Source organism: Heterocephalus glaber, unplaced genomic scaffold (genome assembly GCF_053883595.1).
Source record: "Heterocephalus glaber isolate CG9 unplaced genomic scaffold, H.glaber_assembly_v1.0 deba00001523, whole genome shotgun sequence".
Classification (NCBI taxonomy): domain Eukaryota; kingdom Metazoa; phylum Chordata; class Mammalia; order Rodentia; family Bathyergidae; genus Heterocephalus; species Heterocephalus glaber.
In genome coordinates, this window is record NW_028258327.1 from 24,037,804 (window position 1) to 24,050,487 (window position 12,684).

The following is a 12,684-nucleotide window of genomic DNA, read 5'->3' on the forward strand; positions in this document are numbered from 1 at the left end:
CATTCCCATCTTGGTTGGTAGCAGCTTCATCCATCCAGTTGATCAATGTGAAAACTTTGAAGACTTTCTTGACTCCTTTCTTTCTCTCCTCCATTTTCAGTCCAGAAAACTTGCCTCTAATGAACACCCTTCCACTCAATAGCTGCAATAAGTGAAATAGTTGCTGCCCAAGATAAGCCTACTATATAAAGGGAAAAAAAGAAAAAATGTAAAAAGAAAATCATATTATTTTAAGTTTAATGCTTGTCCTGTGATACAGGTATAGTTTGGAAGTTCTAACACAATTACATTTTAGCTGAATTTCAGGTGAACGTCATCACAAACATAGGGCCCATTTAGAATATTCTCATTTTCTCCTGAAGAACATGGAATAATTTTCTGCTATTTTTTTCTTAAAACAATGTTTTTCTTTGTCAAAGTGTTAGGTAAGAATAACTAATCCCATATAATAAGCATATGTTCATTTTAAGTAACTGATATTTTACCACAAATCCCCCTAAATGCCTCATTTCTGTCTATATTTGAAGAGCTCATCGAGCCCCAAAACCAGCTCAGCAAGGTAAAGAGTTCACAGTAAGGTTATATAAGGCATAGAATACTTGGCTAATTGCAACCAAATCAGACCTGTTAAATCCTAGTTTTATTGTTCAAAACTTAATAAACTTGACTCTTATCATCATGAGTTACAAAATTATTATTCAAAAAAGCCAAAACTTAGTGAGCATCACTTATTCTTAAGGCAAGGCACTAAAAATGCCTGAGTGAACTTTCATGTCCATCAGCAACAGAAAGAGCATCACTCTTCATTAGCAAAAACATGCAGTTAACACACCAGTAATAATGGCTCCTTTTTCTCCCTAATAACCTCTGTAGAAGTTGGCATTCCTCTCATTCTTATTCACTTGTACTCCCATGAGAAACAGCAATAAAGAAAAGTTTACTCAAGCTCTGCTAATTGGAATTGTTAAATTTAGTGTCATCTGCTGAAACATTCCATTAATCCAAATGGATATAAGCCTAAAAGATATTTAAACTGCAGATATTGTACTTAAAATTTAGCTAGTCTACCTAAAGCACTAGCCAATGTAAAAATAAAGTATAAAAATAATTGTGTCCCTTTGTAATGGCCTGGGCCCAACTTGGGCTCTAAATTTAAGTAATTAGCTAAATTACTTATGAAAGATCTACTACCCATAGTTTAAAGCACCAAGCTTTGTCAGTGCTTTGAATAAAAAACTGTTCTTTAATATTTAAACTATGATAAAACTCATTACACTTTGCCCACTGTTAGTTGTTGAATACCTCTGTGGCCAGTACCTCTTAAAAAGCTAAATAGTGAATTATATAAATATGACCAGCTTATTCAGAAGCTCATTTAATGTCACCAAAATAGCCACTTAACTAAGTAGCCAAATTATACTCTAGAGACTTCATCAAATTTCATCTGTTTTGCAGGCCTAATAAAAGAAGAACTTAAGTAAAAGACGTAAGAAAAGACCAGTGTTGGTTGTAGAATATAAAAGAAGGGTAGAATTTAAGCAGCTGAGTACATTCCAAGTTCATAAGAAATGTTTACTGAATATCTACCCTGAATCTGCTGATCCATGTGCTTGGGTGTATCAGTGAACAAATAAATAAAAAGCTTTCCTCATAGAGCTTACATTTGGGGTAGGGTTATGAGAGTCGGTAAACAATAAACATGTAAGTAAATAAGTTGAGTTACAGGCTAAAAGAGCTATAGTAAAAAGAGAGATGAAAATATAGCCTAAGTGTTGGACTGCATGAGGTGGGATAATGTCCATAATGTGAGATAAAGATGACTGCATGGAGAGGTTTTCACCCAGCCAACAGTCATGTTCTGAGGGCTGAACCAGGCAACAGTGTCTATGTTGGGTATGTTCTTGCTTTCTCTGAAGCATAATTGTCATAATTGTGGGGCCTGTGCCATCTGATCATAACTCTTTCCTTGTTTAGATACCAAGAAACAAGATTTGCTTCTTTGTCTAACAGAAGCTCAGCAGCAAAGAAGTAGGGATCTTTAAAGAGAATCCTAACAAGTTCTATGCAGTACTATGTGTCTTTTTTTTTGTTTTTTGCACTTGTTGGTTATCTTCTGGGAGAGGTACAGATCTTGGTGAAACTTGTTTTAAGAATAATTGCCATGGATTTTTCTTTCCATCTGTTCCTTTGAAAAAGATGAATCATGCAGAGAGAGTTCTAGGCTTTCTTGTAACTATGATTAATATAAAGGTGATATTAAATTGCTTCTGATTTTTTAATAATAATGAATAGAGCTCCAAATATTAGGATAACTATTGCAGGTTTTTAAGATAAGGAGAAAAGGAACATTTATCATGATTCTCTTTTTGAAAAGTTTTTCATTGCGTATTTCTGTATTTCAAGAATTTTGTTGATGAGGCAGAGCTCACACTCTAGTAAACTACACAGATACATGAATAAACCTGTATGATATTGTGTCCTGAATTCACCTTAGAATATGATTTAAGTGACAACTTTCTCATTTCTCTCAATCATAGCATATAACTATAGTTATTTATATGTATGGGAGAAGTTAATTTGTTACATATGATGATTGGTTTACCATATCAGGAAATCAGGTTGAGAAGGACTGTATTATAAGGAAATATCTGTTTCTTCAGAAAATGACATAATGATATTTGTATTTAGAATTATACTCTTGAAAGCTGATTGAAAATAGAAGGAGAAAAGAGAATTATTTGGCTACTGCGGTCATGATCGAACTAGGTAATACTAAGAAGATTAAGGTAAAGCAGAGAATAGCTCCACAGATATGTATTATCTGTATGCATTAATAGTTAACTGAGTATGGAGAACAAGAAAGAAGATGAGAAAGATGCTGAGCTAGAAAGCCAAGGTGCCTTTGTGGATGGCAGCACCATTATTTGAGCAAGCCAAAGTAGGTTTAAAGGGTAGGTAATGGTTTTCATTTTTGTCTTATCATCCATTTTAGATAATTGAGGCCTACTAGAAATATAGGCATGGAAGATATTGCTTAATAAGAATCATGACTGAGAAAGAGAAAAGCTAAGGAAATCATCTTGGGGACATCCAGTATTTAAGGGTTTGGAGGAAAAAGGAGGCCAGTAACAAGAGACTAAAGAGGAAAGGCAGAGATAAGAAAAAGGCCAGGTAAGCGTGTTTCCCCCAAGTCCAGGAAATATGACTGCCAGTATTTACTGTTTTCTCTTTATTAAAGCAATTCTAAAGGGTCTGAGATGGTGTTTATTATAATTTTGTTTTGTATTTCGCTGCTGGCTAATTAATTAAGCATTTTTATGTATTTGTTGGTCATTATATTTCTTATGAGAAGTATCTATTTAGATTATTTCTCATTTTTAATTGGATTACTTAATTTTTTGTTTTTTGAAATTTATTATATACTAGTATACACACACACACACACACACACACACACACACACACACAATCTCCCCTGTCAGATGAATAGTCGAAAATATTTTCTTCTATTCTGTTGGTTGTCTCTTCATTCTGTTGATTGTTTCTTTTGATGTATAGAAGCTTTTAGTTTGATGAAATCCCATTTATTAATTTGCTTTTGTTTCCTGTGCTTTTGGAGTCCTAGCCAGAAATCATTGCCTGCAGCAATGTCTTCAAGTATTTTCTGTATGTTTTCTTCTAACAGTTTCAGAGATCTAGGTTTTACATTTAGGTTTGATCCATTTTTTACTTTTTGTACAGGGTGAGAGATAGTGATCAAGTTTCAGTCTTCTTTATGTAGATATTCAGTTTCCCAAGCACCATGTGTAGCAGTTACCATGGAGTATCAATTTGATTGGCTTTGGAGTCCCCTCAGGAGATTGGTGGAGCATGCTTCTAAGTATATTTGGATAGATCATGGTGGCATGGCCTTGAAGTCTATATGTCTAGTCCCTTAGTCTTTTCTCTCTGGTGCCGTTCCCTTATTCTGTTCCTATGCTCTTTTGTATTGATCTTCCTGCCTTGGACTAGCTTACCATGTACTGAATCCTTAAGCCATGAGCCAAATTAATCTTCTTCTATAAGTTGCAGTTTTCAGATATTGTGTCTCAGTAGTGGGAAGGATGACTAATAAACTATTTATTGAAGAGATTGTCTTTCTTTAATGTACATTTTTGGTGCCTTTATTGACAATCACTTGACTGTAGATGCATGGTTTATTTCTGGATTCTCTATTTAATGGATTCTCCATTGATTTATGAGTCTGTTTTTTTTTTCTTTTCTTTTCTTTTCTTTTTTTTTTTTTGGTTCCAGGGATCAGACTCGGGACCTTGCATCTGGAAGGCAGGTGGCAGAACCACTGAACTAAATCCCCGGCCCCTATGAGTCTGTTTTTTGCCAGTTACCATGTTATCTTGTTACTGTGACTCTGTAGTATGTCTTGAAATCAGGTATTATGATGCTTCCAACTTTATTCTTTTTGCTCAATATTGCTCTGGGCTTTGGAGTCTTTTGTGCTTCCATATGAATTTTAAGATTATTTTCTAATTCTGTGAAGTATGTTGTTGGTAGTTTGATGGGGATTGCATTGAATCTGTAAATAGCTTTGGATGGTATTGGGCAATATTAATTCTTCCAGTCCATGAACATGGGAGGTCTAGGTTACTACTGTCCAGTGACACATAAAATGGAATCAAATGAAAACTAGAGAGTATCTACTGAGTTTGGCAGGTTGGAGGACTCTGCTAAACATGGGGCCAGTTCAGGATCACAGAGTGGATGGCTATCATAATGTAGACACTCCCAAAGCAGACTGGATTATAATGGGTTCCCATGAAGAAATGAAGAGTTAGCAAAATTGTGAGTTTAGAGAATATATAGTATGACAGAGGATTAAGGGATAAATTTTATGTCTTTTTCTAAAAAAATGTACATTTTGAATATGTATTTGGAAGATATGGAGAAAGGATATACTATGTAAAAAAGAATAATGAACAAGAAAAGAATAAAGGAAGTGCAGAGTGGGCTGAAGGCTTAGGGACTGAGAGTCCAAAATGAAGTGTGGACTTAGAATACAGGAGAAGACTTTTCTTTTGCTAAGGCTGAGAAGAAAATCTAGTAGACTATCATATCACTAAATGGAAGGGAGGTTGAAAGGGGTATGGGGAGAATTAAAGGGAGCTTGTATTACTCCTAACTTAAAAGAATATGCTTCTTCTTGTTCCCACTTCTGTTATCTGATAATCAGAGCTGTGTGAACAACAGGGCTTCACATTTAAACTCTATGTCTTAGTGGTTTTGAGGCCAGAATTTCTGACACCACTCTGGAGTTTAGAACACATTGGGGAGAGTGATAGAAAGAACTGGTCATATTTTATACAAGGAGCTGATTGTTGGTTAATAGATATCTCTCTAATCTTCCCCCTAGATTGTATCTGTATTGGAGAATTGCCACTCAAAGTATGCACACCTTCAGTTACCCTACATTCTTTAGTATTCTTCACCTCCAACAAGTACAGTTCTTTTCCTTTCTTTGTTTTTTCCCTTGATGTTTTCCAACTTTTTGTCTGATCTGGCAAGTAAATCTTTGTCATACTGTAAACTATTGATGAGTCTTCAGTGTATATTTGAACATGGAGACACTCATTATTTTTCTTTATATTGGCAATTTAAGTAAGTGGGAGAAAATCATTGAATAGATACATAAGAAATAAACATTTCTTTCTCTGGGCTACAGGGTCTTGAAAAAACTCTGAGACTATGTTTTTCCAAGGGCCAAAAAATAAGGAAAACCTGCTAGAAGTAGTTACTGCTTTAGACAAAAATGAAAATGCAGGCCACAATACTTGAGATCTTAGGGGAAAAAGGGAGAAAAATAAAAGAAAGTTTAATAGGATTTTGTGGGAACATACAGATGCTATACAGGATAATGATTAGGTTGAACTAAATGAAATTACAGATAATATTAACTCATTCTTGTCTGACAGGAACTATAACTTCATATAGCTTATCCAGTGTTCCTGATTCTAAATACACTTTCAAACTTTAGGTTATAACCCTTTTGAAAACTAGAGCTTGCTATCCTGGATTCCATGTATCTTTTCTGTAAACCTTATTTTATAACAACATTAAGCATTCTGCATGCATATTAGGTTATTTTTGACTGCTACTCATGCAGCATGGTTATTTGCCTATTTTCTACAACAAAAACTAGATAAAATATTAGTCATAAGCTTGGACTACTTCCTTGGGGTCTTACTCCAGCCCAACTTTAGGCAGTGACACTGCCTAATTCTTATTCTAGATAAGCAGTTTTCAATGGGATAAATCTACCCAGGGGAAATTTGACAATGTCTGAAGATGTTTTCAGTCATCTTGACTTGGGAAGGGAAGATTCTACTAGCATCTTGTGGTAGAGGCCAGGAATGCTGCTAAATATCCTGCAATGTACAGGACACCCCCAACTCCCAAAATGAAGAATTTTCTGGCCCAAAATGTCAGCTGTGCCCAGGCTAAGAAGTTGTTTTAGACTGAGCAATAGAGAACTTAAACTATGAAGTACAAGCTGTATATCATATTTCTTGGTGGTGCGCATGGAATGTTTATGAAGAGAAGGGAAAAATTAAGTTTGAAGGAAATGAAGCAAATCTGATTGCCAAAATACCTTGTGTTTGTAAAACTGCTGTTTTGGTGAGTATGCTCAGAATACTTAGACGTAAATAGTTTTAAAGAAGAATTAGATCACCAAGGAGAGAATTTTTAATGGAATGTGAAAGTGCCAACTTTTTTCCTATTATTTGAATGAAGGAAAATAAAAATGAAAAGGTCAGAAGTTATTAAATAGGATAGGAGGGAAGTTTCCATACTGAAATTTTGAAATTCTAAAACCTTACTTGGTCCTTTTGAATTGTACAGTTGATGTGTCTATATCATTACTAATGTAGGTATAGCTTCGGGTACAGATAGTAGGACATAGCATAAATTAGCTGTGTGACCCAGAAAGTTTTGTAAATACATATCATTAAGTTGCTGTTAACTCTGAGAGCCATAAAGAGACACTATGAGATGTACTTATAAAGATTTGTTAATAACTGAGTAAATGAAGTACTATCTGTGCTGTGAGAAAGATAACTATATTTTGTTTAACTTTCTGAAAAAAATGTAAGTGAACATGGGTAGTCTATATAACTTTGTGTTGCTAATTATGAACATTGAAGCTTTTGAAGGGGCGTACTGGGGATCAAACCCAGAACCTTGCACTTGCGAGGCAGGTGGCAGAACCACTGAGCTAAATCCCTGGACAAACATTGAAGCTTTTTATTTTGGTTTTTTTTTTGGGGGGTGGTACCGGAGATCAAACTCGGGACCTTATGCTTGCAAGGCAGGCAGCAGAACCACTGAGCTAAATCTTCAGCTGAAGCTTTTTAAATATTATACATCACTTCTCTCTAGAACATTGTCCTTCTTTTTTTCTGTGTTGCACTTTTAATTGCCTCTTTATTTTTAAGTAAGTGGAGAAAGCACCTTCCAGAAGCTACAATAGCAGAAAGAGATTCCATCAAGAATTTACATAGTAAATTTTTATAATTTTATGAAAGCTTTTTATTAGAACTGTACATGAAGGAAAAGCTGCCCCCTCAGAAGATGTTCTGTCTGCCTGCAAAAGCAAAGTAAAGGACCTAAACTTGGAGGCAAGCCTGGGATACTGAGAAGTGGGAAGAGAATTGATGGAATACCACTCATAAATTCCATGTATATGTGAGACACTTGTCCAGTGACCTTACATAAATATTTTAGAGCATAGTAAGATAAAAATACAACCTCAAAAGCTGAAGTTCTAAATTATAATAATACATCTGATCACCTTGGACTTCTGGATGTCAAAACACAGTATTTGGGGTCATCTATGAGGTTTGAACATACAAATACTTTAAAGAAATTCTCTAGTATCACTCTGCCTCTACTTTGATTGTAAAACACTGACATAGTTTTCTGCTGTCCTGCAGGCAATATAATAACCAAGGAGGCAACAGTGCTAGATTACTCTTTAGAGAGTAGTCAGCTGGACAAAGAGATCATTGGGGCAAAAGTGTCCTCCCAGGAATGGTTTACACCAAGCAGAATAGGATGTGACACTGAAGAGAGAAGCAGAGCCCTCCATTCAGTGTAACATCAAGGAGGCAGGAAGGTGTCTCAGAGAGTGCTTGCATGAAAGTAGATTTAAAATACCTAGCTCTAGAATGAAGTCAACTGCTACAAGTGTTTATTTCATTTAGGCAATGAATTTAGTGATCATCTCTGTGAGGCTGAAAGGCACTTCCTTGATTTTTGCTACCACATTAGCTTGGCTCTGTATCTCCAAGACTAGGAGTTTGATATACACATGGTCAACATGGATTAGTTCATTAATGTTTTCCAGCTTTTTTTCTGGCATCCCCATTGACAGAGAAGGGAAGCTGGTAAGGAACTGGGTTCTTCTAGGTCAACCTCTGAAACTCGTCCAGGTTGATTGGCTCTGGGAAAGGACATTTGAAGAACTGGTTCCAAGTTGTCCAGAATGTTCAACAAGGTCTTAAGAATTATTGTAATCAGAATCTGAGATGTTCTGAAGGGATGACAATTGGGCCTGCACTTGCTGCAAAGATGCATATAGTGTGAGTGTTGTGTATTAAGAATTAAAGTTTTATTTCTTGGTTTTTGAGAAATAGACTCAGGCCTTATTTTAGATGTTTCCTCCTAGGAAGTAAGCTGAGGACTTTGAAGAATAGAAACAGTAAGGCTTTGAGTAAGGCCATAGGGATAGAACAATGCTAGGGAGATAGTGCCAGAGATTCTTGCCTAGAGGAGGAGCAGGAGTGGAAGGTGGTAGATAAGATCCAGTCTTGTATGAACCAAGATCCAGTCTTGTATGAACCTTGGAATGAAAAATGGCAAGGAATTTGGGAGGCACCCTAAAGATGAGACTATAGAGACAGTGAAGGAGAAAATTCCCAGATGCTTGCAGCAGCAGTTGCCATTTCTGAATACTATTTATTTTAGGAAACGTAAGTTTCACATATGTGGGTAGGAAGCTTGATTGGAACAGAAAACTGATGCCTGGCTTCTGATGTGTGAGTCCTATGTATAAAACACTGCTTTTCCATATGGCTTGAGAGCCCTCTAAAAGGAAGTCCTGAATAAAAAGAGTTAACTGAAGATGAAATAGGTCTTCTTTTCTGAGGATAAAGTAGGAAGTGATGGACTGTGGTAGGAGCCTATAGGTTAGATATTTAAAAAGAAGTGCAGGGCTGCTCAGTGCTGGGTATGGCGAAGTCATCAACATGGCAGATTCTTCTCTATAGACCCAGAGAGGGGTAAAGACAAACTCTGTAAGCTTATATTTAACCTTAGATTCTATGAAAAAAAAATGAAATGAAACCTTACTGTCATGTAAATAGGACATGTGTTAATTTACCTGACACACTTGAAGACTAGACATCAGTAGCTGATCATTGTGTAGCAAGAAATCAGAAACCCAAGCCACATGTATCTTCTGAAATCTCCCTAGCAACTAAGTCAGCAAAGGCCTTCCTTCCAGCACTTACTACCAGCTGAGATAACTGGTTTGCGACTCCGTGGATGGCCCAAAACACCACGATCTTCTCTTCCTGTGGTTGGTTACAAATGCCCATCTTCTACCACTAGAGTGCTGCCTAAGTTTTCACTTATATTCATATCAATTGTTATCTGTTTCAAAAAGCACAGAGTTCTTTTGAGAATCTTGTGATGATTTAAAAGAAAGCACTCAGAGGAGATTAATGTATGAAAGCAATAAAATATTATGGCTGGTGGCATGTGTAATTATTTCTGTCACACAGATAAAGACTCTAGGGTAAGGGGACCCAGAGACTTGCTTAAAGTCATATTGTTAATATCACAAGTACCCACATATAAATCCTAAGGGACAAAAATGTACATTTCCAATTTTTGTCCTCATAATTTTCTACAACCCTAAGGATTGACAGTATTTACCAAATGAGCTGCGCCCCCCCCCCCCCGTCTGAAGTCATAGCAGCCTGTAGCCCTAGTTTTCCAGTCATGCAGGCAGCTGGGCACTTATGCTGGCTCCTCGAAGCTCTGAGTCATGGTGCTGCATTTGGGAGGCAGCATGGTTAGTGTCTCCTTACTTCAGTTGGTTAGAAGAATCATAGAAATTTATAATATTCCTTTTGAAAAGTTGCTAAATGGACTATATTTAGAACATATGAGGGTCTAGTTTGCCAGTGATTGTTAAATGTACTCTGAGGACTTGATTTTACGTGCTCTGTTGACAGTGGATATACTTTTGGCTGTTGCTCAAACATTGAACAGGGATATAGCCATCTGTGGTTTGGAGTGAGGTCAAAGAAGAGAGTGACAAAGTCAGTGGAAGTGAGTAGAAAGAGTAAAAAGAACTAAGTTCAAGCATACACCATACCTACACTGGTTTTGTTTCTTTTCCCCACAGAGTATTCAAGAGGCAATTTATTATCCGGTTGTTCAGTTGCTACAAGCTCATCATTCTTGTTTCGTTTTGTATCATATGCTTTCTAATTGCCCCATCAAAACCATCAGCTGTTCCTCTTGGCTCAACCTTTGAGATACCTAAAACACTACCTTTTGGTTTCTGCTTTTGGCCCACTGTAACTGCACACTCATCACCATCTTTCACCTAGCCTATTAAAATAGCCCTCTTGTCTCCCTAACTCTATTTCCTCCACCCAGCCTCTGCTCCATATAGCTGCCATAGTAACTCTTTGAAATAAAAGTTGTGTCACATCATTCCCCTGACCAAAGCCCTTTTAACAGTTTTCTAAACATTTTAAATGAAATAACAAGTCTTTCCTGTTACTAATATACAGTAGACCCTCAGGTTATGACTGGCCTGACATACGAACAACATAGGTTAATTAGGTTAGTGGAAGATTCAGCTGCCTCTTGTTACCTGTATCATGTACTCAGATAAACATCCAGATCTCAGCTATATTGCCTTATAACCAACTTGAGTTACAACCAGCCCTCGGGAACTGTTAGAGTTCGTAAGTCAAAGGTCCACTGTACACTGAGTAATCAGGAACCTGCTGAGTGCTCCATCTGCCACCCATCTCCTTGCCCTTCTCCAGTCACACAAGCTTGCTTGATTTGTCTTTTTGTTTTTTTCCATTGAAACAGGATCTCACCATGTAGTTCAGGCTGGCCTTGAACTCACTGTGTATCCCAAGCTGGCCTCAAACTCATGTTGATCCTCCTGCCTCAGCCTCTCAGGTGCTAGGATTACAAGTGTGTGCCACCACACTTGGCTCTTATTTTGACTTGAACTTGCCAGCCACATCTTCATCTCAGGGGCTTTGCATTTACTGTTTCCTCTCCCTGGAATATTTCTTCCCAAGATGATTGAATGGCTGGTTCTCTCTGTACATTTAGGTCTCTTTGAATGTCATTTCTTTTGGGAGGTCTTTTCTGATCACCCAATTTAAAATAGTATCACCTTTCCATAAGTCTGCCTTTTCTAGATATCCATACGTCCATCCATTTAGCCCTTTACTTTCTTTAATTTTCACCATACTGCTTATCTCCACTTGACATTGTATATCTCGTTTGTCTGTGTCCTCTATTAGAATCTAAGCTTTAAGAAGGTAGACAGTGTTTGTTTTGTTCACTGTTGTTTCTCTAGCTGATAAAACAGTGCCTGGCGAACAACCCAATATCAACCAATGAAATTGAAAATGTAATTAAAAACTTATCAACTAAGAAAAGCCTGGGCCCTGATGGCTTCACTGCTGAATTCTACAAGACATTTAGAGAGGAACTGCTGCCACTACTGTTTAAACTCTTCAATGAAATTGAAAGGGAAGCAATACTCCCAAATTCATTCCTGGAAGCAAGCATCACCTTGATCCCCAAAGCAGATAAAGACACAACTGAAAAAGAGAACTATAGGCCAATCTCACTAATGAACATAGATGCAAAAATCCTTAAGATACTGGCAAACAGAATGCAGAAGATCATCAAGAAGATCATACACCCTGATCAAGTGGGATTCATCCCAGGGATGCAGGGATGGTTCAATATATGAAAATCAATTAATGTAATACACTATATCAATAGAGCCAAGGACAAAAACTATATGATTATCTCCATAGATGCAGAAAAAGCATTTGACAAAATCCAACATGCATTTATGATAAAAACTCTACAAAAAATTGGAATAGATGGTCTCTACCTCAAACTGATAGACGCTATCTATGAAAAACCAACAGCCAATATCATACTAAATGGTCAAAAACTGAAATCCTTCACACTCAAATCAGGAACAAGACAAGGATGTCCACTATCACCACTCTTGTTCAATATAATTCTGGAAACATTAGCCACGGCAATTAAACAAGAGAATGAAATAAAAGGAATAAAGATAGGTAATGAAGAAGTCAAATTGTCATTCTTTGCAGATGACATGATACTCTATATAGAAGACCCCAAGAACTCCACCAAAAGTCTTCTAGACTTAATAACCAAATTCAGTCAAGTAGATGGTTACAAGGTCAACACACAAAAATCAATAGCTTTCCTCTACACGAACAACAGACTCACTGAGAGAGAAATAGGGCAAATAAGTCCTTTCACAATAGCATCCAAAAAACTGAAATACCTAGGAATCATTCTAACGAAAGAAATCAAAGGACTCTT

General features: G+C 36.7%; 1 protein-coding gene and 1 pseudogene across 26 annotated transcripts in view; one reads left to right on the forward strand and one right to left on the reverse strand.

Moving 5' to 3' along the window:
* Positions 1–12,684, forward strand: part of Snap91 (synaptosome associated protein 91) — a 124,896-nt gene that overhangs the window by 22,816 nt on the left and 89,396 nt on the right. The window contains exon 1 of one of the 26 annotated variants that reach the window (XM_087188099.1): positions 2,993–3,171. The exons of the other annotated variants lie outside the window; for them this stretch is intronic. The gene's annotated coding sequence lies outside the window, so the exon portion shown is untranslated. Of the gene's footprint in view, positions 1–2,992; positions 3,172–12,684 lie in introns of those variants that run through there. 26 annotated transcript variants of the gene reach the window in all.
* On the reverse strand, positions 8,027–8,628 carry LOC147825001 (uncharacterized; annotated as a pseudogene).